The 22,487-nt window shown below is 47.1% G+C and overlaps 1 pseudogene; it reads left to right on the top strand.

Moving 5' to 3' along the window:
* Positions 1-12,786, top strand: part of LOC149367711 (uncharacterized) — a 163,286-nt pseudogene extending 150,500 nt beyond the window's left edge.
* Positions 12,787-22,487: the final 9,701 nt, after the last annotated feature.

Genomic DNA, 22,487 nt, shown 5'->3' with positions numbered 1-22,487 from the left:
GCACGTGGTGTAAAGTACACACGATTTCAGGGCTCAAGTCACGCACGGCTAGATCGCATTTATGCATCTGTGGCTACCGTACCTAAATGCAATAGTTATATGTGTCGGTATCATTTTCTGACCATTGCTTGGTTCAGTGCACCATAGGGATCGTCAAGAAGGGGAATAGTTTTTCATGGGAAATGTGGAAATTAAATGACACAGGACGAATTTTATACTCGAACTGTAAAAGAAGAAATATCAAAAAAAGAACCCAGTAGAAACATGAGGATATGGCAGCAGTGGGAGCTCAGTAAAGAAACTTTAAAATTAAAAGCAATACAAAGAGCTACCTATGTACATCATGAAGCGAAACAACATGAAACAGAGCTAAAGGCACTGCTTCAGATGGTGATAAAACAGGAATGCCGAGCGCCTCGTAAATAGATAGAAGATATAAGAAAAACCAAACAAAGGCTAGATCTAATCGAAGAAAAATGTTATCGGGGAGCGCTGGTGAGGGCAAGGGCAGAATACACAGCTGCAGGGGAAGGGCCAACTAAACGAGCTCTTGGTTAAAGGGGTAGACACCAAATTTTTGTGTTGTATCTCTGGGTTGTAAATAATGCGTAGCGATTCAGTGAGCATGGAACACCATCTTAGAAGCATGAACTCGCATTATATAATTAATAATCGTATTATTTGTACCCAGCAGTTTCGGTTTCGGTTCGTAGTTGCCAGGTTTTGTCAGGCTCTTTCATGACGTCAAAAACCAGACAATGCGTTGTCACGTGGGTCCGGAAAGCCGTGACGTCGTGTAGGCATGTCGTCTGCTTGACACGCACGTGGTGCGCGTAAACACGGAGAGCCGGGCGGAGGGCAAAGTCGTACAGCTCCGAGTCGGAAAGAAGAGTTTTATTTCGGCGAAGACACCGATTATAAGGAATCGCGGGATGACGCAGACGAGGAAGAAGACGCCGCGGTTCGAACCCCGACAACCACTTCGTTTTGATCCGCTGGCCAGCGATTCCGAAGAGGAGGCAGGCGTCAGGCCCGACGCAGCTCAGATTGTGCCGGAGAACGCCGAGCGTGTAGGCAACGTCAAATGGTAAAGGCGCGTTCACACTACGCCGACGATCGGCCGATTTCAGTCTGGCGATGGTCGGCGGCAGCGATTTTCGTGCCGTCGGAGCGTCTGTCACACTGCGCGGACGCCGACCGAGCACCGGTCGTCGCCTGACGAGCGCATCGCCGTCGCGTCGCCGAGATAGCAGCCGTCGGCCGACCCGTGTGTCACACTCTGCCGACAACAGCGCCGACCTCACGCCGGCGTTGTCCCACCGACAGCTCGACGCTGCTTCTTCGTGCGCGCTGCTCGTCTGCTAGCTCCGTTGATGAAGGCGTCGTGGAAATCGAACTTATCTTCTATTATGGGACGAGTTCGCACTAAAGCGATGTGAATAGTAGGCCTTTTATTATAGCACAGTCGACTTCCAAAGCGCCGTCAACTGCGGAAGCGAGACCACCTAGGCCTAGCGACGACTAGGGCAGCCTGGGACCAGCGCGCAGTTCAGGCGCGTTCACTAGGCCGACGGGACCCCGAGGTCGACGCGACAGCGACGCCGACGGTCGCGTCGGACAACCTGGTCGTTCCCCGACTAGTCACACTGCACCGACGACGACGACGACGCCCCAACGACCAAGCGTCGTCCTAGTGTGACAACGCCGCCGACCAAAACGAGACCCGTTGGCCGACGTGCCTTGGGCATATCGGTGGCCGAGCGAAAACATTCGCCGACCAAAAACAAGTAGCGAGCTCAGAGCGCGAAGTGCAATCATTATTTAGACAAATAATGCACGCGCAGCAACATTCATCAAGCCATATGGCCACTTGGCCGACGCGCCGCACTGATCGTCGCTTGCGAACTGCCGCCCCACTGCAAGCAGGGACACGGAGCGGTGAGCATCGCTGCGCCGCTCTACCCAAGCTCCGCCCGCAACCGGTGTCGCACTTCGCCGCCGTACAGCAGTCCCTCAGAAAGACTGCTCGAGCAGCGACAAAGCATGCCTGCTTATGTTTCGAGCTTTCGGCAACGGCATCGCTCGCGGGCGCTCCGGGCGACGAGCTCTTCTGCTGCCTGGTTGCCGTGGTCGTCGCTAGGCCTATAGCCTCTTCCGCATCGAAGTCGCAGCGGCCGGCGCTTCGGAAGTCGCCTGCGCTATAATAAAAGGCCTACTCTACACATCGCTTTACTGTCAACAGCATCATCTCACAATAAAATAATAGTATGGTAAATCTCCACGACGTCTTCAGCAGCGAAGCGAGCGGGCGCCAGGCGAGCCGGACCGCAACGTCGGGCCAGCGGCAGCTGCGAGGCGGTTGTGGCAAAAAGTTTGCTCGTATCACAGTCGTTACCTTTGCCAGTAGCTCAGTATTCGTCAGCGATCCTCAAAAATGACACATTTTTCACATTTCTTATCCCAGGGTTTATTATTTACGTCAAGAACACACTTTAGCTCCTTTTTATGACGCCGGCAGACGGGATCCAGGCTGGCCGGCCGGCATGCTCGGCGTACTTCACGTTCGCACAAGAAAATACATAACATCCATGATACTAGAGAATGCTTCCTACATTAGAGCACGGGCAATATGCCTCTGCAAAAGTGTATCTTTCGGCAACGACATTGCCTGCGGCAACGCCGGGCGTAAAGCACCATCGCACTCGCGAGCGCGCAGAAAAAAAAAAGACTCGTGAGCACTCGTAACCAAGGTTGCTAGGCCGCGAAACCGCAAAACTTGGTCCCGTACGTCAGAAAACTGTGCAATGACGTAGGAAATACTTGCTTGTGTTTTCTTCTCTGTTCCTACGTCACATTGATGCACTAGCGATGGCTCAGATTTCAAGAGTGAGCATTTTTACAAACTTTAAAATGAAATTAAAATATATTCTAGACCTCCCTTAAATTTAATACTTCGCTCTTATGGTCCTCACATACAAAGGAAACGTATGGCAGTCTTTTGTACAACCTTGGAATTCGATGTCTCTACCCCTTTAAGAAAAAGCTCGTGCCGAAAGAAACCACATTAACGAAATATAATGGAGAGGTGTTTTAAAAACGGACATAGATCACACCAACGCAGCCTTTTTCGAGCATTATCAGGCGCTCTTCGCGTCGCATCCGGTTGATGTTAGCACATTTAAGGAGGTGTGCCTAGCCGACATACCGCGTCTTGACGACGAAACAAAAGACAGATTCATCATCATCATCAGCCTGACTACACCCACTGCAGGGCAAAGGCCTCTCCCATGTCTCTCCAATTAACCCTGTCCTTTGTCAGTTGCCGCCACTGTATCCCCGCAAACTTCTTAATCTGATCCGCCCACCTAACTTTCTGCCGTCCCCTGCTACGTTTGCTTTCTCTTGGAATCCACTCCGTTACCCTTAAGGACCAGCGTTTATCTTGCCTTCGCATTACATGCCCTGCCCAAGCCCATTTCTTCCTCTTGATTTCAACTAAGATGTCGTTAACCCGCGTTTGTTCCCTCACCCACTCCGCCCGCTTTCGATCTCTTAACGTTACACATATCATTTTCCTTTCCATAGCTCGCTGCGTTGTTCTTAACTTAAGCTGAACCCTCTTTGTTAGCCTCCACGTTTCTGCCCCATAGGTGAGTACCGGTAGGATACAGCTGTTGTATACTTTTATCTTCAGGGATATTGGTAAGCTACCATTCATGATCTGAGAGAACCTGCCATATGCGCTCCACCCCATTCTTATTCTTCTAGTTATTTCCCTCTCATGATCCGGATCTGCGGTCACTACCTGCCCTAAGTAGACATATTCTGTTACTACTTCCAGCACCTCGCTACCAATGGCGAACTGCTGTTCCCTTGCTAGGCTGTTGAACATTACTTTGGTTTTCTGCATGTTAATTCTTAGCCCCACCGTTCTGCTCTGCCTGTCTAACTGATTGATCATGCTTTGCAGTTCTTGTCCTGAGTGGCTTAGCAAGGCAGTGTCATCAGCGAATCGTAAATTACTCAGGTATTCTCCATTAACTCTTATCCCCAACTGTTCCCATTCCAGTCCCCGGAATACCTCCTGTAAGCAGGCAGTGAAGAGCATTGGCGAGATCGTGTCTCCCTGCCTGACACCTTTCCGTATTGGAGCGGGACATAACGCAAGGGGAAGTGGAGCAAGCAATAGACAGTTTAAACCTTTGTAAGTCGCCTGGACCGGACAGGTTCAGTGCGGCTTTCTAAAAAGAATTCAAACATGTTATTTCCCCGGTCTTGAACGTAATCTTTAATGAAGCCTTTAAAGTAAAAGCACTGCCTCCGTCATATGGGTCGTCCCATACTGTTCTGGTTCCCAAAACGCAAGTAATATTATAAGCGCTAGTAATATAAACGCTATATAAAGGGTAGTAATATTACGACAGATTACAGCATACCGACCAATAGCATTCACTAACGTCGGGTACAAAATTTCCATGAAGGTTTTGGTGCGAAGGTTGCAGACTGTCCTTCATTACTTAGTTGGTCCCCATCAGACCTGCGGGATTAAAGGGCGGTCCATTTTTACAAATATTCACGTTTCGCGCAGTATATTAGAATGCTGTGATGACACTAATGGTCAGGCGGCAATTCTCCAGATTGATTTAGAAAAGGCATTTGACTGCGTCGCCCATGAACTTTTGTTTGCCGCACTAGGCCACGTTAATTTAGGTTCTGTTATCCGCAAAGGTGTGGCTCTGGCATACCGGAACTGCACGACGAGATTGATCATTAGCAAGAGTTTGTGGGCCCCCATTAGCGTGCAGCGTTCGGTGCGCCAGGGCTGTCCACTCAGCCCCCTTTTATTTTGTATTGATGTGGAGACTCTTTGTTTGAAGATACTGAAAAACAGGACTATTAACGGATACAGTTTAGAAGCAGCCGAAGTAAAGCTCTTGGCGTACACTGACGACATTGCTGTGTTTCCTGTTGACGAGGGAGGCATAAGCGAGGCTGTTAAATGTGTACGCGTATTCAGCCAAGCTACCGGCAGCGGGGTTAATTGGTCGAAGTGCCTCGAGCTCTGCCATGGAAGGTGGCCATCTACGCCTGAACGGTTCGCCAGTATGCCTTGGACTACGACACCAGATAAGTACTTGAGCGTTCCGCTCGATACTTACCGAGACAGTGAACAGTATTGGAAAGGTCAGGTCAAAGTGATACGGGAGTGAGCGGATAAATGTAAAGGAACAACCTTGTCCATTTTTGCTACGTTTGCAACTTGTTCTTTATCGTCAGGATCTGGTACGTAATGCAGGTGTTGCACTGTTCAAGGTTAAACATTCAAAAGCTACACAGGATTTTCGCCGTCTTCATCTGGTCGTCTGAATGGGAGCGCTGCAGCCGGACCAACCTGTTCAGAAGGGTACAGGACGGACGGCTGGGACTGGGCCATTTGTTTTTGCGGCAGCTGGTCAATCGTTTTTTGTTTTTTCGGGACACAAGAGACCCGTTTTTGCGCACCATGTGCCAAACCGGGCTGTGGCGCATGCAGCCGGGGTATGTGGTCTCTACTACAAAGGTTTACTTTAGGATCAGCGGCTTTTAGCGGGAAATTGTAGCGAGTGTGAGATGCGTTTCCGCGCGGCTTTCAAATAATTTTCTGTCGACTGTGAAACGGAAGAAACTGTACCGTGCTTTGTGCGTTATAGTTTTCCCAGTGCCCTTGTACAGTGCAGGCCCAGACAGAGATGTTTTAAAGAGGGTTAAAAAAGTGAAGGTGCCGCCAGGAACAAAAACCTTCTTTTTTAAGCTGCACACTGGCGCCTACTGGTTAAAAAAGTTTTAGAAGGAAAGGAATTTTTTTTACCCTGGGGATCTCACTGTTTAATTTGCAGAAAGGCGGAAACAATAGACCACGTGTTATTGCACTGTTAGGATAGGGTTCATTCTTAGGATGTAATGCAGAGAACCCTAAATAAAGAATTACCACTTGACCCGTATGACATCCAGTACTTATCTTTAGAAAGTGAGGATGGGGTACCGTTTGACTTAATAATGTTGATAGGCCTCCACTGTATATGGCGCTCCAGAATGGCAGGCTACCATTGTGACAAAGACGCAAGACCTGCCCGAACTTATTTCCGGGAAAGTATGGACTGGTTTCTGGCCATCCAGAAAGCTCCTGCGGAGCCTCCAGAGTGGCTCTCAAGATTAGAGCCGCTGTGCAATTTGCGTGAATTTTAATTTGACGAAGCCAGATTCATGCTGGCTGACCACGACAGTGCCGTGTATATGTACATAGCGTTTAGTGTGCTTTGTTGTTTGTTTGTTTTGTTGAATGTTATGCGTCAAAGCCAGGCAATAAAGAAAAAAGCCTTCGTGGTGGAGTGGTAGCGTATCTGCTTCAAGTGCCAAAAGCCCTGGTTCGATTCCGTGCCTCGACACAGTTTTTTTTTAACAGAGCAAGCTGCTCGGCGCCGCTGCCGCGCGGCGCGCCGACGGCGCTGCCATCTTGGCGGAGCGCGGCTGAAGCAACGCTGTTCAAGGTGAAACGTAGCTACCACCGACCGTGAGCTACGCGACGAGCTGAAACCTGACGTAGTATTGCTTTCGCAATAACAATGCCTTCTCGCTTCTACGCTAAAACATCCTGCATAGATGGCCATCGTTATAGAAAGTTAGTTGAAGATAGAAGAAATTTATGCAATTGTGGGTAGGAAGTTCATGGTGAAGTTAAGACAGTGGGAAGAAGCTTGAAACCCATTTAAAATATCTTCTGCAACTACAAGCAGGATGTCATTAGGTAAAAGCAGTAAAAGTATCACGAAAACCACTAACGCACCTAAAAACTCGGCACACACGCTTATCTAGCAGAACGCCTTTAGGTGAATGGTCAAATTTCGCTACAGAAGATTTTACGCAACACATGAGCTACGCTAGCGCCCGTACATATTCCTTACTTCTATAGGTGCAAAGCGCCCTTAATATCAACAATGGTGGAGGAGAGGTAAAAGAACATAATTTCTAAAAAAGCTTCAACTTACAGACCAAAGGCTCACATCAGCCATATAGGCCGGTACACCAATGACCGGCAGTGCGAACACAACAACTCATTGGGTTCTGCTGACGGATAAAATTTGCGTCGCCATTGTCGCGATTGTGGCTGCTATCCGCTGTTTGACAATCTGAGCATTCTCGGGAGAGGCAGGGGGAAATCAGAACGTGATATTTTAGAAGCCTAATGCATCAGATTGGATAGTACAACTTCGGCACTCCTGCTTGAAAAAGTTTTTTTTGCCACGCGGGCGATAGTTCTGGTGATGGGTAAGATTTTATTGTCCGGTGATGGGTGTGGTTTTGCTTGGCATGTCCTGTGAGCCTTACTGGAAAAAAAAGTGCCTTGTCCAGTCGTCGATGTGTGCATTCCTCCCACTTGTCGCTCGCCTTTTTGACCGGTTTTTCGCCTAAATGTGTACCTAATGGCCCAGATGTCAACTCTTCTACAGCTTATTGGCTGCCGAAGGAAAGTCAGAATAAGTGGCTCTCTGTCTTGTCTGAAATTTAAATGCAAACTGCGTTCTGCCATTCGTGCCTGGTCTTCATGCTTTCGACTTAGCTTGGCATGCACGCGAATACACTCACGTATGTTGACAAGACGTAAGCTCTGATTCTTTAGCTTCATGTACTCTTTTAAAATGGAAACGAAATCATAACATTGTAGTTCAGATGGATCGCATGGCTTAGCAATGCAGACTAAGATGCAAGATAGAACGAGTAACCGAAAGATCAGTAAAGAAAAATAATGCATGCAGCTCAGCTGCTGATTGCATGAAAAATTTAGCGAAAGCCTTCCCTGAGGCAGCGTTCTAGCTGGTGCCATTGGCGCGGCTGTTCGACTGTTCAAGCACTCTCCTTAGCGGACATGTAGCAGGTTGCCCTTCCATTGACGGTACGGGCATTGCCCCTTAACCGGAAATAGCGTCGTCAAACAGCGCTGGCATCAATTCTGAAGTTCATTAAAGCATGAAAGACATTGCCAGCGTTATCTTGACATACTCTTTCTAGCGGTCACTTTGATCTGGCGTCTTCCCGCAATACTTACGACAGCCTCTAATTGGGCCGAGAGCCCAGCCACTGCAGTCGCAATGGCTATCAAACACTTTCTTAACGGAGCCCGTTCCCAGATCGTCACCGACTCTCAACAAGACTGCCGCGATTAAACGACAGGCCGGCCACCCATTGGAGCCGCGATCAACTTGTTTCCGCCTAATCGAGCATCATCGCATTATGTAGACCAAAAGCTACGAGGGCCTGGAGGGCGATGAGAGGGTTAGTGCTTTAGCTTGTGCTCTTGCCAACCGAGCGGAAGGCGTACCCCTCAGCTCATCATCCTACTCCCCTCGTATTCAGAACACTGCCCACATATTAAGAACGCCTTGAGATCCGGTGACTAAACTGCCGGATATATCCACCCCCAAATAAGCGCCTCGCCTCCGAGAAAGCCCACGCCTGGAGTAAGATTACAACGAAAATCTTTCGAAACCTTTCAACAACCTGCAAAATCTATCCCACACCATACCAAAAGGCCTGCCCTTGGTGCAGCCCTGGTCGGACTCTCTTGCGTACATCGCGAATTTGCCAGGCTAAAGCGCAACCCCTACACACAGCGGACACGCCACCCGAGCATTGGTAGGTGCACCTCATCAGCGTCACCTTGGAGAGCCAACGAGCGCTCATTAAACTGGTGCACTCGTCGCCCAAGGCCACTTGGGTCCTGGACTGAGGGCTCCTACCACCATCCAGTCAACACACTTTCTCCAGTTATCAAAACGTTTCTCCCTCTTCCCTCAAGACGTAAAGTTCGTTAAGTTGTTGCAAAAGCAAAGTTGTGTTCCAAAAGGAAAAAAAAGACATCATTTAGTCACACATAACTATCTTTTTTCCACCCTTAGCAACATAGGTTTCAAAAAGACCCTTTAAGTTAAATTCAATTCGCATTATTGCTTCATGACATAAGCACTAGTGCTGGGTTTAACATACCCTTGAGGCCCTCTCAGTACTTCAGAAAAGCACTTCACGAAGGCCAACATCAAAGCTTGGCTTTATAACTTTCATGAATACCTTAAATAATTTGCTTTAAATTCAATAAATAATTTTCTTACTAACCATGAGCAGTTTGTACAAACAGTTTCTACCCGCTAATAATCCACCTTCATCCGTTTCTAATCGCGTTCTATTCCTAACAGGTCTGGAGTTCCATAAGACACAGTTCTTGGCCCTCTCGTCTACTTGATTTGCATGAATGACTTATCCGATAGTATTTCATCGAAAATTTCTGTTATTTGCTGATTTTTGCGTTATTTACCTGCCTATTAAAACAATGCGGCTGCTTAAGTTCGTCAAGTATAATAAAGTTACAAAATTCTGCGAAAGTTCTGCGAAAGACGTATGCCACAAGCTACAAATGGCTTCAGGCTTTGATTGGTCGATGGATTTCTGCGTCCCAAAGCAACACCATGAGGGACCATGTAGTGAAGGGTTCCTGATTATTTTTGAAAACAAGTTCTTGATCGCTCACCAAATCTAGCTAAACGAATAGTTGGACTACATTTCGTGCTGGAGACTTGCTGAAGGATTCAAAAAACATTTCACCTCTTCTTCCGATGCTTCTCTCTTTTCCGGGAACCAGTTTGTAGTGCTTTTTTGTATGAAGTTATATGCAGAAGCGGCACGCTGCTGAATGAACTTAAGAGCAAGCGCGCAAATAGCTTTAACCAAAGCTTTTTGATATGCTCGGCTTCAGCCTGCAACCAGATTGCTGTTGTTGGTATAAGAAGTGCACGGTAGAGGTAGAGCGAGAACTTCCTGGACCTAAGCGCAGATGACTACCAATTTAAACAAAGCGAAAACACCCATGCCTCTATAAGGAACAAACAGGAGGAGAAAACGTTAAAATGTCGGCAGTTCTCGAGATTAGACGTGAGGTGTACTGAGAGCACGATAGAAGAAAATGTTCGAAAAGTCAGGCTGCTAGAGCTTCAGAAGTTTAGCATTTCTCCAAGCAACTTTGAAAAAAAGTACTTCAGGATGCCGGCGGTCTGTTCATTAGCGGGTCACGTTTTCCTCGGCAAACACCAGCTAATTCTCCCTGAAGTATGCAGCGCATTTGATCAAGGATGTAATAAAGGCTCTACTTAAGTTGGCGACTTAGTTTTCGAGCGGATTTGGCTGAAATTAAATGAAGGATACGCGTAAGTGTGGATTCTAATTCGCGCACTCGAAAGATTTCGCGATTTCGATGTAATAGTTTTGGTCTCCATTCGCGTACGGAGGAAGAAAGGACATGTTCTTTCAGATTTGATCTGCCTTCTTCTATACATTAATTGTATTTTTGCTTGATCAATGTTTATTTTCTTCACCAGTGCTTTTTTTACGGCTGCCAACATGCTTATAAGTTTTGGCGTCTTGTTGACCAAGTGTGCGTTCATGTCCACCAAGGCGTTATAGCACTTTTATTGTGGTTGTAATTCACGATGCAATATTTTGGAGTACGTCGGGCTGTGTACAGCCATGTAGTTTGTAGTTTACTTATATTTCGCATACCCTATTGTCCCCTAACAAGGGCGCAGGAAGGACCCGAATGAAACGGTTGCAGACTCAAGAACAGGTTTCCTTTTGAATGCCTCTTCATCATCCAAGTGTCATCTCGGCTCCCGAGCGTTCTAGCATGCGGCTCGTGTCAGTTCGCGTTTTCCGGCTGCTCCAGTCGTTCGGAGAGGGGGCTGCTACAAGGCTCCCCCCCCCCCCCCCATGCGAGGAGCAGAGCGAGGAGTAAGAGGTATACAGGGGTGCCATTGAACGCTGCGCTGTGTCGAGATAGTGACGGAGAAGAGTAGTGGTGGAAGGAGAGACGTTGTTGAGGAGGTAGGTAGGCTTCAGCCGCTCCACGGCTGTGGTTTCTGGCGAACCGTCGATATCTATGATGTATGAGTTGGGACAGCGATCCAGAAAACAAAACGGCCCGTGGTAGCCCGGCTGAAGAGGGCGGCAGTTTGAGTCGAACCGCACAAGGTATGGGTAGCCGTAGTGAGGTCCGAGGAGATGTAAGGTTGATGAGCGGGCTCAGCGCGTGATGGTTGGGGTCTATAGTTGCGGTATACTTCACGTAGAAGCTGCATGTCGTCGGTGGGGTGGGGATGGGAGGGTGAGGGGTCGAAGAAGTCGGCCGGTAGGCGTTAGGAAGTGCAGTAACAAGCTAAGCCGCCGAGCAACAGAGGTCTTGTTTGAAGGCACGGCCCATGCCCAGTAAGGTGATAGGCAAGCCCTAAACACACTGCGTTGGCGATGCATGGGCGGTGAGGGCGTCATTCAGGGGGGCAGTAAAATCGTTCGACCAGGGCATTGGTCTGATGGTGGCAGGCGTTGGTACGCAGGCGAGTCGTGCCGAGAAGGCGAAGCAGTTCGGCGTAGATGGACGACTTTAAGTGGCGACCACGCTCCGTGATAATGGTAGATGGACAGCCATAGCATACCACCCGGTAGGACAGGAAAGAAAATGCGATGGGGCAGGCCGAGATATCAGGAAGCTGTGTAGCCTGAGGCCAACGGGTGTACCGTCAGGTGGAAGAAAATACATGGCAGGGGGAACAGGGTGGCCGTAGACCTTGTCACGTTAACAAGCAGCACAGGCGCGCACCCAGTGCTGAATATTACATTCATTTGCGGCCACACGTAGCGATATGCCACAAACTTTTGCGCGGCGCAAATGTCAGGGTGGGCTAAGGTGTGCAGGGCGTTGAAGATCTGCTTGCGAAAAGGAGTGGGCGCATATGGGCGAGGAACACCAGTGGTGTTCCTACCGCGATCTATAAGGGCTGCCGGCGTGGTTGAGCTCATGTTTCAGGGGCTTGTGGTCGGTGAAGATGGAGCAAACACGACCTTCCAGAAGGTGACGGCAATGGCGAACTGCAAGGTGTATGGCGAGCAACTCCTGCTCAAAAACGCTGTAACTGGTGTGAGTAGCTGTCATCCGCTTCGAGAAAAATGCAAGAGACTGCCAGGCGCCATCCGTGTGCTGTTGGAGAACAGCGCTAACAGCAGTACTGGAGGCGCCCGTCGTGAGTGCGAAAGGACTGTCAGGCGTAGGGTGGGAAAGCAAGGCTGCATAGGCTACGGCTTGTCTTACGCCGAGAAACGCTGTGTGGGCATCCGCGTCAAAATAGAAGGAATGCATCTTGTGCTTCGCCGTGAGTAGACGGTCAGTGGGCTCGACCAAAGTGGCACCGTTGCGAATAAAACGGTAATGGTATTTCACCATGCCGAGGAACTGGAAAGATGAAACCTTGTGATGGTGGTGCTGCCATGAAGAGCTGCGGGAAAGTCCTGTACCAGTAGGTAGCGGTCGGGTATGGTGTTACCTTTTAGGGAGTGGTATTCACCACATGGCCGCCAGTTCCCGGTCTTTTTGAGGACCATGTGAAGAGGAGAGGCCCAATTGCTAGAAGACGGGCGAATAATGCACCACTCTAGCATGTTCTCAAATTTGGCCCGAGCGATCTTGAGCTTGGGGCGACGTGGACGGAAGAAAACAGGCGGTTCAGTGGTGACTGAGAGTGGCGCACCTCATGGCAAACAGGTTGTGTCCAGTGTGGTGGGGCCGTGAGGGTCGGGTACTCGCGGAGTAATGGGCCGAACGGACGACGAGCGGTCAATCCAGAAGGCGGTGAAACTGACGTCGACAAGAAGGCCATGGTGCCGGAGGAAGTCGGCACCGATGATAGACGTGCAGACGCGAGCAACCACTAAAGTCCAGCGAAAAACGTGACGGAGACCCCAGTTCCGAGCGCTGTTTGTAGACCGGAATGCGGGTGCCATTCAGGGCGGGCATTTAGGCGAGCGGTTGCGATGTGCGGTCGTTGCGCGTAGCAGATAGAACACTGACTTGGCCACCGGTATCAGTCAGGAACCGCTCGTCACCGTTAGCGGGCGGCTGGTCGGTTGCCTGCCCAAGAGCACGGAAGTAGGCAGTGGCAGGCGTTCGCGCAGAATCGGTGGTTGCGCCTAATAACAGAGTGGTGGCCGAGATGGTGAGTCAGAACGGCGTTCCAGGGAACCGGAAAGAGATTGTGTGCGCCGCCCGTGGCGCAGTTGGGACCCTCGGTGGCCTGGAAACGACGTGGTAGCGATTTACCGCTCGAAGCATTTGCAGGGCTGATCCGAAACTTGTAGGCGTTAACCGAAACTTGGTTAACGCCTACATCACAATTGTTCCGGCTTTCTGGTTATCAGTCGTTCTTCTGTAGTCGACATGATAAGCGAGGGGGCGGTGTAGCGCTTTTGCTCAAAGATGATATTGTTGCTGAACCAGTCGACGATTTCACCGCTATAACTTCTGACTATGAGGTATTAACACTACAAAACCGTACAAACTTGTTCTCTGTTGTGTACAGACCACCATCAGGCGATGCCACCCGCTTTCTTGCTTTCGTTGAAAAGCTTTTTAGTTATGCAACAGAAGAAAAAATGAATCTAGTTTTAGGAGGTGACGTCAATATAGACATGCTGTCATCTTCTCCGCTGCAAAAGGATTTCCAGACTCTAATTACAACTTGCGGTTTTTCGAATACAATTTCTACAGCAACACGCGTGACTGTTGACAGTGCCTCCTTATTGGATGTATTCATATCAAATATTAATATTCATTCGTTAAAGGCCAACGTTCTGTACACTGATATCAGTGACCATCTAGGCATCATTTTACTAGTAAGTAAGATCAATCATTTGATTCAGAAAACTAAGGAACCAGTTTATGTTCAGTCAATCACGCCATCAAATCTGGAGGCTTTTCGCCACGCCATTGCTCAGCAAACTTGGGATAGCCTTTATTGCGCACAAGACAATGACTCTGCATATTCCGCTTTTATTAATATTTTTAAACCATTATATGATACACACTTTCCACGTAAAAAAATTACAAGGCCATCAAAAGCGCGGAAACCTTGGCTGACCCCTGAGCTTCTTGACATGATTAAACAAAAACATTTTTTATATGCCAAATTTCTAAAATCTAGGGATGAAGCCTTACTTAAGAAGTTTAAGAAATACAGAAACAGTTTAACAAAAAAACTTAGAGCAGCCAAAGATGCTTATTTTTTAGCAATATTTAGTGACCCTGCTAACCAGCGAAGTGATGTACTTTGGCGCAAATTGAATGCTTTGTTACAGCCTAGCTCCTACTCAGCTATTCCTGATATATTGAAACATGATGGGCAGCAAATTTCTGGAGATGCAGTACCAGACGCATTTAATGACGTTTTTACTCAAGCACCGCAACAGGACTTAGAACACAGCCTCACTAACTACGCTCAGTTTCTTCCAGTAAACAGGAATGGAGCATCGCTTTTCCTTGCTCCCACTACCTCTCTTGAAGTTTTTTCATGTATCAGAGCTACAAGCAATAGCAAGTCACTAGATGCCGATGGTATCCAGTTTCGCCCTGTAAAGTTTGTGCTCGATATTATAAGCCCTATTCTTGCCCATGTGTATAACATAATATTATCAACAGGTACCTTTCCTAAGAGGATGCAAATCACCCGCGTTGTTCCCGTCTTCAAGCGCGGTGATAAAACTGCACTGAATAATTATCGGCCTATATCAATAGTTCCAGTATTTTCTAAGGGCATTGAGAAGATAATGCATGAGCGATTACTCTCCGCCACCATTTGATTGCACCACCATTTGATTGCACCACCATTTGATTGCACCATTTGATTGATTGCACCATTTGATTGCACCGCCACCATTTGATTGCAGACTTTCAACATGGTTTTAGAAAGCATCGCTCTACGGAAACAGCCCTCCTGAGCCAAAAAGAAATAATTTTAGACACGTTTAGGTGTAAGCATATGGCGTTAGGCATATATATAGACTTCTCTAAGGCTTTTGATTTAATTAATCATTCCATTCTTCTTAACAAATTAGAAATGTATGGTGTGCGTGGAATCGCCCACTCGCTTTTGTCATCTTATCTGTCCCACAGGTCACAGTTTGTAGATGCCAATAACGCAATATCTTCACGGAAGGCAGTTACCACTGGTGTGCCGCAAGGAAGCATTTTGGGCCCACTTTTGTTCTTAATTTACATAAATGACATTGCAAGCTGCACAGATAATGCTACATTCGTTTCGTATGCCAATGACACAACCATTTTTATTACAGGCAACGTGGAAACAGATCTAGAAATAAAGGCTAATAAGACGCTGTCTGACTTAGAACGCTGGTCCGCGATAAACTGTTTAAAAATCAACCCGAAGAAAACAAAAGTAATCTTGTACACGCCTAGAGGTAAGATGTTGACAACTAATATGAATTTGTGTCTGGGCAGTGAGCAGTTAGAGATCGTGGACTCCGTTAACATCCTTGGGGTGCATTTTTCAAAGCACCTTACCTGGAATGAGCATGTTGATCACCTACAATCAAAATTGTCATCTGCCATTGGTGTCATTGCTCGTCTGCGTCGCATTCTCCCGACCAAGGTAAAATTAATGTTGTACAATGCACTGGTGGTATCTGTCATGCAGTATTGCATTGTGGTGTGGGGCACAACTGGCGTGACAAACTTGCAGAAACTACATTTGCTACAAAAAAGAGCTGTACGTTACATAGCTGATGTCCATTATACATACTCCACAAAACCACTTTTTCCAAAATATGAAATTCTTCCTGTGTTTTGTTTTTATAATTACAGGTTGATGTTGTGCTACAAAGGTTTTGTAAAGTTTGGCATTGATTACATAACTCATCTGGCAAAACTCCAAGAAAACACAAATATTCGTCAGACCCGACATAAAGAAATGTGGTTTGTACACACCCCGAGAACGTCCTATGATGAACAATCTGTATCTTATACATTACCTTCGCTGTTAAACTTACTAGACCGACAAAATTTTGATCCCTCCAGAAACCGAAACTGTCGCATTAAACGTTTTTGTCAACTTCTTCATTCGCAAGACTAAACCATGCTTTCCTATTCGCCTAATTTTGTTCACTAATGTTGCTTATGTGTGTTGATTTATCTGTATTACCTTTTGTTGCTTCTCCGATTGATTGCCGTCTTGTTTCATTCTGTATTACCCGTTGCTTTGTGATATTTTTTCATTTTTGTGTAAGACTGGCCGTCATCCTGCTGTCATGCCAACTAACAAGGGGTCGGGACCTCGTCAAGCTGTTCGAGCTTTTAGTCCCGTACTCCTCCTTTTCTAAGGAAATAAAATGATTGATTGATTGATTGATTGATTGATTGATTGATTGATTGATTGATTGATTGATTGATTGATTGATAGATGCTGGCGTCGTCGTCTGCTCCGGATGGGATGGTGGTGGTGAAAACTTTATTTGAAACTGGGGAGTTTGGGACAGATAGGTCCTTGGGCGCCGCGCGGCCCCACTGCACTCAAACGTTCATGTCCCGGAGGATCATGACGCTGTGAACGGTTGGGTAGTTGAGGAACAGAGGGGTCGAAGTTTGTAGAGCTGACTTTGACAACTTGAAGAGAGTGGGTGCCAGTCTCCATGATCTTGACGACTAAGTCGGCGAGTAGAGAGAGGTTCATAGTCGGGGCAGCAGCCAGGATCATCTGGACGTTCACCGGCAGATGTTGGAGAAATAGATCGCGCAGGAGAGTGCCGTTTACCACTTGAGCTCGAGCTCCGAAAAGCTGCGTCATGCGATGGAGTAGTTGACTGGGTCGACGGTCTGCAAGCTCCTCAGCGGACAGAAGCCTTAAGACTTCGGGCGTGATTTTTCAAGACACAATGTCATGGGATGGCCACGTCGATTCCACTGCAAAAAAGTTGTCGCAGATAGTCGGCACAGTTTCTCAAAATCGTGATGTATTCTCTCGCCACATTTTGATGCTAATTTACAACAGCCTTTTCACCTCTATGCTTAACTGTTGTCATCTGGTATGGGATTCAGCTACTAAATCCAACTTGAAAGGCTGCTCTTTGTACAAAAAAAAGTTTTTAAGAGCTGTAGAAAATGTACCAGTGCACTCTCATACACGTGACTTATTCGCAAAGTACAACGTTATTCTAGCCACAAACTGGGCAAAAAGATTCAAAAAGCCGCTTTTTGAATCTGTTCGTAGCTGCATTGAAGCAAACAGAGCCATAGGTTTTCAGAACGCAACAGGCATCCCTGTGGACAGTTTCCTAGCTCTATTAGAATTTTACTTGAACGCTACTTTTATAACGTTTGACAACCAGACTTTTCTGCAGCGACAGGGAGTGTGCATAGGGTCGTGCGTAGCACCAGTTTTGTGCAACATCTTTTTATCCAGTATTGACCGCACCTTGACTGGTGTACTGAACAGTGATGTTGTCCATGTTTTTAGATATGTTGACGACTTCCTTATCCTTTTGAAAAAACGAACCGATTTTATGTATGACGATGCCATTGCTGCAATTTTAAATGTCATAGAAAGTAACGCCTCATGTTTAACCTTCACCCATGAGCTCCCTGTCAATAACACTCTGCAGTTCCAAGATCTTAAACCTACTTTCTCTCATGGCCATGTGTGTTGTTGTTTTTGCCCCCGCACAAAAAAAAACAATTATTACCCTACGATTCCGCTCACTCTAAAACCACGAAAAGGGCCATTGCTAAACAGATTATTGAGAAAGCTTTCAAAAAGTCTTGTTCCCATGCCATGCAGGCCAGCTTCGATATGCAGGTATCGAGATTGAAGGAGGCTGGTCTCCCGGATGTGGTTGTCTTGGCAGTGTTTGAAACGCTGGCAAAGAAGTTGAAAGCTCCTCTGAATGTCAACATTGATATGTCTGACCAATCTAAGAGGCCAGTAGTGGTTCCGTAGGTCCACAGGACCGCACACAATCTCAAGAAAGTAGGTAACAAGCACGGCGTCCCAGTCGTTTTCTCGGCACCCTGCAAGCTCAGTCACCTGTGTGCCCGCATCGGAAGACATGCTTCCAGAAAGAAGAAAAATGACTGCGGCGTGAAACATAAGAACCGCTATGTGGACTGCCAGGTTGGCATAATATATCAGATACCATTAACGTGTGGCAAGGTTTACATAGGACAGACAGGCCGCTTTATCAATATCCGCACTCGTGACCACGAAAGGTCAATCGAAAACAAAAAGCAGCGTCACTTGCCGTTACATTGCCTGGAACACAAATGCAGGCCTCTCCTGACACAAGTCAAGATTCTACGCAAGTGCCGTAACAATAAAGCACAGGAACTTCTCGGGGCATATTTCATCAAAAAGAAAGAAAAAGATTGCACCAGTGACACATCAATCAAACATAATAGAGAGACGTTTCCTCGAAACCATGATGACCTGAATCCACATAGTGTTTTTATCTCGTTTTTTTATCCGCTCTATCTGCCTTGATGCCCTTTGTTGCCAGTGCTGACATGCTTATGTATAAATGTCGATTTCTTGAATAAACTTAAGTTGCTAGTTTATGCCCGTCCCGTCTTCTTTCTTGTGATTGTCTCATGTGCGCATCCCATCTTTCTAAAGCAATATGAACCAACGTGCCCAACAACGCATCCTCTGAACAGTATTGTAATATGATGATCAACAATCTAAAAAATAGTAAGAATGAAGAAAGAACAAAATCGTTTTGTTTACCACAATCGCAGAAAGCACGACAAATGTTTTCTTGCAAGATACTTTCTGGGAATTCAGGATTTCTTATTGCCATTATCACATTACTGACACTTTTATGTGGTGGCCAGATAGCCTTTTTTTAACTTCTTAGCCGTATGGCTGGGATCGCGGCCACCTCATCACTGGATTCAAAGTGGACTCCGCAGAACGTCTTCCACACTGAAAAAGCCATGAAAATATTGTTACATTAGGCGGTGCATGCATAAGGAAGGAAGAAGAAGAAGCTTTTGAGTTTTTGTGAAGAAGACGACGGTCGAGCAGTGTCGGCTGGTGCCTGCAGTAAACGCCTGTGGTTTTAAAGCCCTGTTTTCCGTGTCCGCTCTCTGCAATCCCAAGCGGAACTACCCCGTAATAATATTCTTTAGTACAGGGGTTCCCAAACATTTTCGCCCCAACTACAACACCCTTCAACTTGTGCCAAGGAACCCCCTTCCCCCCCAATCGCTTGTCAGAAGCGTCACAATCATTCGATGTTGCTTGTGAATGAACCATATGTGCTTTTTGCTGTTTGATTCACTTTTCTAAGTAATTTTTTCGATCTTTCAGGAATCAATTTATCATCTGAGCCTAAAAAACAGCGCAAACGGGGACGAAGCAGAGAGAGGGACACGACGCTGTGTCCCTCTCTCTGCTTCGTCCCCGTTTGCGCTGTTTTTTAGCCTCAGATCATGCACCAACCAGCCCAAATTTCCACCCTTTTGAAGTATCATTTTATGATTCAATGTACATCTCTCGCCTATACTCAGCCCTATAACCCCAACACAAGAATGCAGGAACTGCAGCCGGATACAACCTGAGAAGGAAGCGGCAAATTCTCCTCGAAGGAGCCCCTCGAACCAATCGCGTCAACCGATTCCCCCCATGATCTGTTCTCCCCCTCCCCTCCTTTACCGATCCCCTGTGCCTACTATACTCCGTTTCATACATAGCAGTCAACGCAGCGAAGGCTGCGGCGCCTGTTCGCGCTCCTCGTCCGCATCATTATGTAGTGCGTCGAAAGTGAAAAGAGTAATGAACTGAAAATTAAAGTAAACGTTGGTCAATATTGTAGAATACTAATAAAAGTGTTTTATTTTGCAAAAAGATTGCTTTTTTTATCTTCTTCAAAACAGAGGCCCTTAGTTTTCTGGGTTTTTTTCTGGCTCCTCCTGTATCAGGCTTTCGCACCTAGGCTGGCCGTTGATGACGTCTGCTTTCGTCTTTCGGTTTCTGAGTCTGCGAAAATGGCATCGCTATCTCCTACTCGCTTGTTTTCTTCGCCCACTGCGGCTTCAAAAACATCTCCTGCTCGCCTATTCTCCAAGCTAAAGTCTCCGAAATTTTCGATAGACTGCAAGCAGGTGATCTAGCTCTCGCAGTGTTAAATAAGACAGCTTTGCACTCAACGCCATCCGACTCAAGTTACATCGTATGTATGCCGTACACTACACTGCCTTTTCCCTTCGAAACAAGTAAACAGCGCTGTGTTTTTCAAAGTAGGTATTAAAGTTTCACAGTTTCGAGTTTCTACCGAATGAACCTTTTGAGAAAAATAAAAAAAAAATAAATAAAAAACCAGCCAAGTCGGGAGTCGAACCTTGACCCATTATAAAATGAACAGACAGGCGCGCGCTTCGTACCACTCATCCACGACGCCAGGCGGACGGATACATTTCGCTTGTTTTTTTGCAGCGGACTACTTTCGTACCTTTGGCAGCGTTGACTGCTATGTATGAAACGGAGCATAGCGTGAAATCTCAGGGGGTGGCGTATGAATGGGGAGCTAATTAGTTTAACCGCGTCGTTATGGAAAGCGGTTGATGCCCTAGATTTGCTGGAGGGCTTCTTTGATTGGCATCCGCCCGGAAAAGTGCCCCATGAGACGTGCACGCCTCCTCGGCTGGGCTCGGCTAACTAGGCGCGTGCGGAGGACACTTGCATGCAGTTGCCACATGCACGAGTTCAGGTAACACGCGTCGCCTTGTGCGCCATGCCCCTTCCACACCACCTTGCAGACGTTTTAAACATACGTGGCCTGGCGCAACAGTGTATTCGCACACTGACAATTTTGCCGGACGAACCACCACCGCCGGCACCCAGCGGCGTAGTGACTAGTGCTCAGCATCATGGCGTGCCGCCATGACGCGTGCTGCGGATGGACACCGGCACAAAAGTGAGGAAGGAGCCACGAAGTGCTAATGCCCTGAAATAAGTTTTAACAAACCAGGTACTGTGTCTGCATCGCTCACGCCCGACAGAAGTGTACCGGAAAGAGGGGGCAGGGCACGTGGGTGCTCATGGAACCCACAAAAGCAGCCCGCGGAATCCAGGTTGGTAACCCCTGATTTAGAACAAACACATGAAAAAACCATGCCAATAAGCGTGAAACTAAAACCAGGCATTAGACGTGCAATGAAGGGCCTTCTGCAAGAGGCGAAAATCAAGATTTATTACCACCCTATAAGTACAACTGCAAGTGATGTAAGCTGTTTTGCATTGAATTAAACCCTGCCCGTAACTTCAACTTGCAAATCCATGACGACCTAGTAGTGAAATAAACCTTTTAGTATTGCAGACTTTTCATCATAATTACGGTCAAATAAGAAGTATTAACCCAGCCTAGATATTATTCCGCAAAAATAAACTAGACTAAAGTTCCTACCCAGCTCTCAAATAGAAACTGGAATATTCTAACAAACTTTCATTATTACAGCGCAAAGACGGCACAAAACAAGAAGGGGCACAACAGCGCTGACTGTCAACTAAGTTTTATTCGAGACCAGTAGGGTTTTATACCACGTGGCGATCAGAACAGGAAAACAAACATACAAGAATAGCTGTAGGCATGCGCAAGGGTACAGTAACGGCGGTTATCCGGCACGTGTCAGATGTAGGTAACCAACTCGCCCAAAATGTTGTATTATTCTAACAAAAAATGGTAAAAGCAGCATTCAGCTTTGCACTGTTTCTTGTACATGTGTGCAAGAGGGCAAGAAACTGCATAACACGGTCCATATGGCAGGCACACACACTTGCGTTTTATGTGAGTCATGCTCCGTATAGATAACTCCGTGGAAAGTTTTGCAGCCGCAAAGCTGTTCAGGGTCTCAGATGGAAGAGGCTACTAGTACAGGCTTCAATACTTGTCAAAAAGCGGCAGCACAAGCCCACACCTTCATGTGTGCTAATGATGTTCGCTGCCTGGACGATGTGCCCACCTTTAATCTTCACGAAGCTGTCTCGCTTGTCAGCAGGAAAAATGGTGTCTCACATTTCAAGAGCACTGTACTCAATTATTTTGAACCCTAGAGGCATAGGTCCCTGGCAGTGTTGCGCCGACCGCTTGTAGGGTAACCTTGAGAACACAGGCTGTGCTTGACTCCCTGCTTCCTTCTCATTCAGTCGTCAAAAATTTGTTGAAGAGCTGGAGCATGCGTCTTCAGTAGCGGTTTCACTTCATGAAATTAATTATCAAAAGGAAATGCTGAGAACGCATCAAAGGGGTCGAACGCTCTGACATAATTTTCTATATGCACCAGTGAATGAACGTTGTACACATAAATGCCACTTGAGTAAAGATCACCAGCCTTAGCAACAAACTCTATGAGAAGGCGTTCTGCAGTCTCAGCATGTGGGGCCATGAATTTATCACAAGGATTGCCACTGCTGCGCTGAAATTCCTGAAATGGCTACAAAATCAGTTCTCCAGCTTTCCCTTCAGAGCAACAGGGCCATAATAGAGCAAGAAGTTCCTGAACTCCACAGCCTTCCATTGCTCTAGGAAACGAAGAGATCTTGGTCTCCGCTTCATGTGAGAAAGGACAGGAGCAT

The sequence above is a fragment of the Amblyomma mixtum genome, chromosome 1, assembly GCF_055824585.1.
Source record: "Amblyomma mixtum isolate Tamu chromosome 1, ASM5582458v1, whole genome shotgun sequence".
Taxonomy (NCBI): Eukaryota; Metazoa; Arthropoda; class Arachnida; order Ixodida; family Ixodidae; genus Amblyomma; species Amblyomma mixtum.
This window is presented reverse-complemented; position numbering and strand designations above follow the sequence as displayed.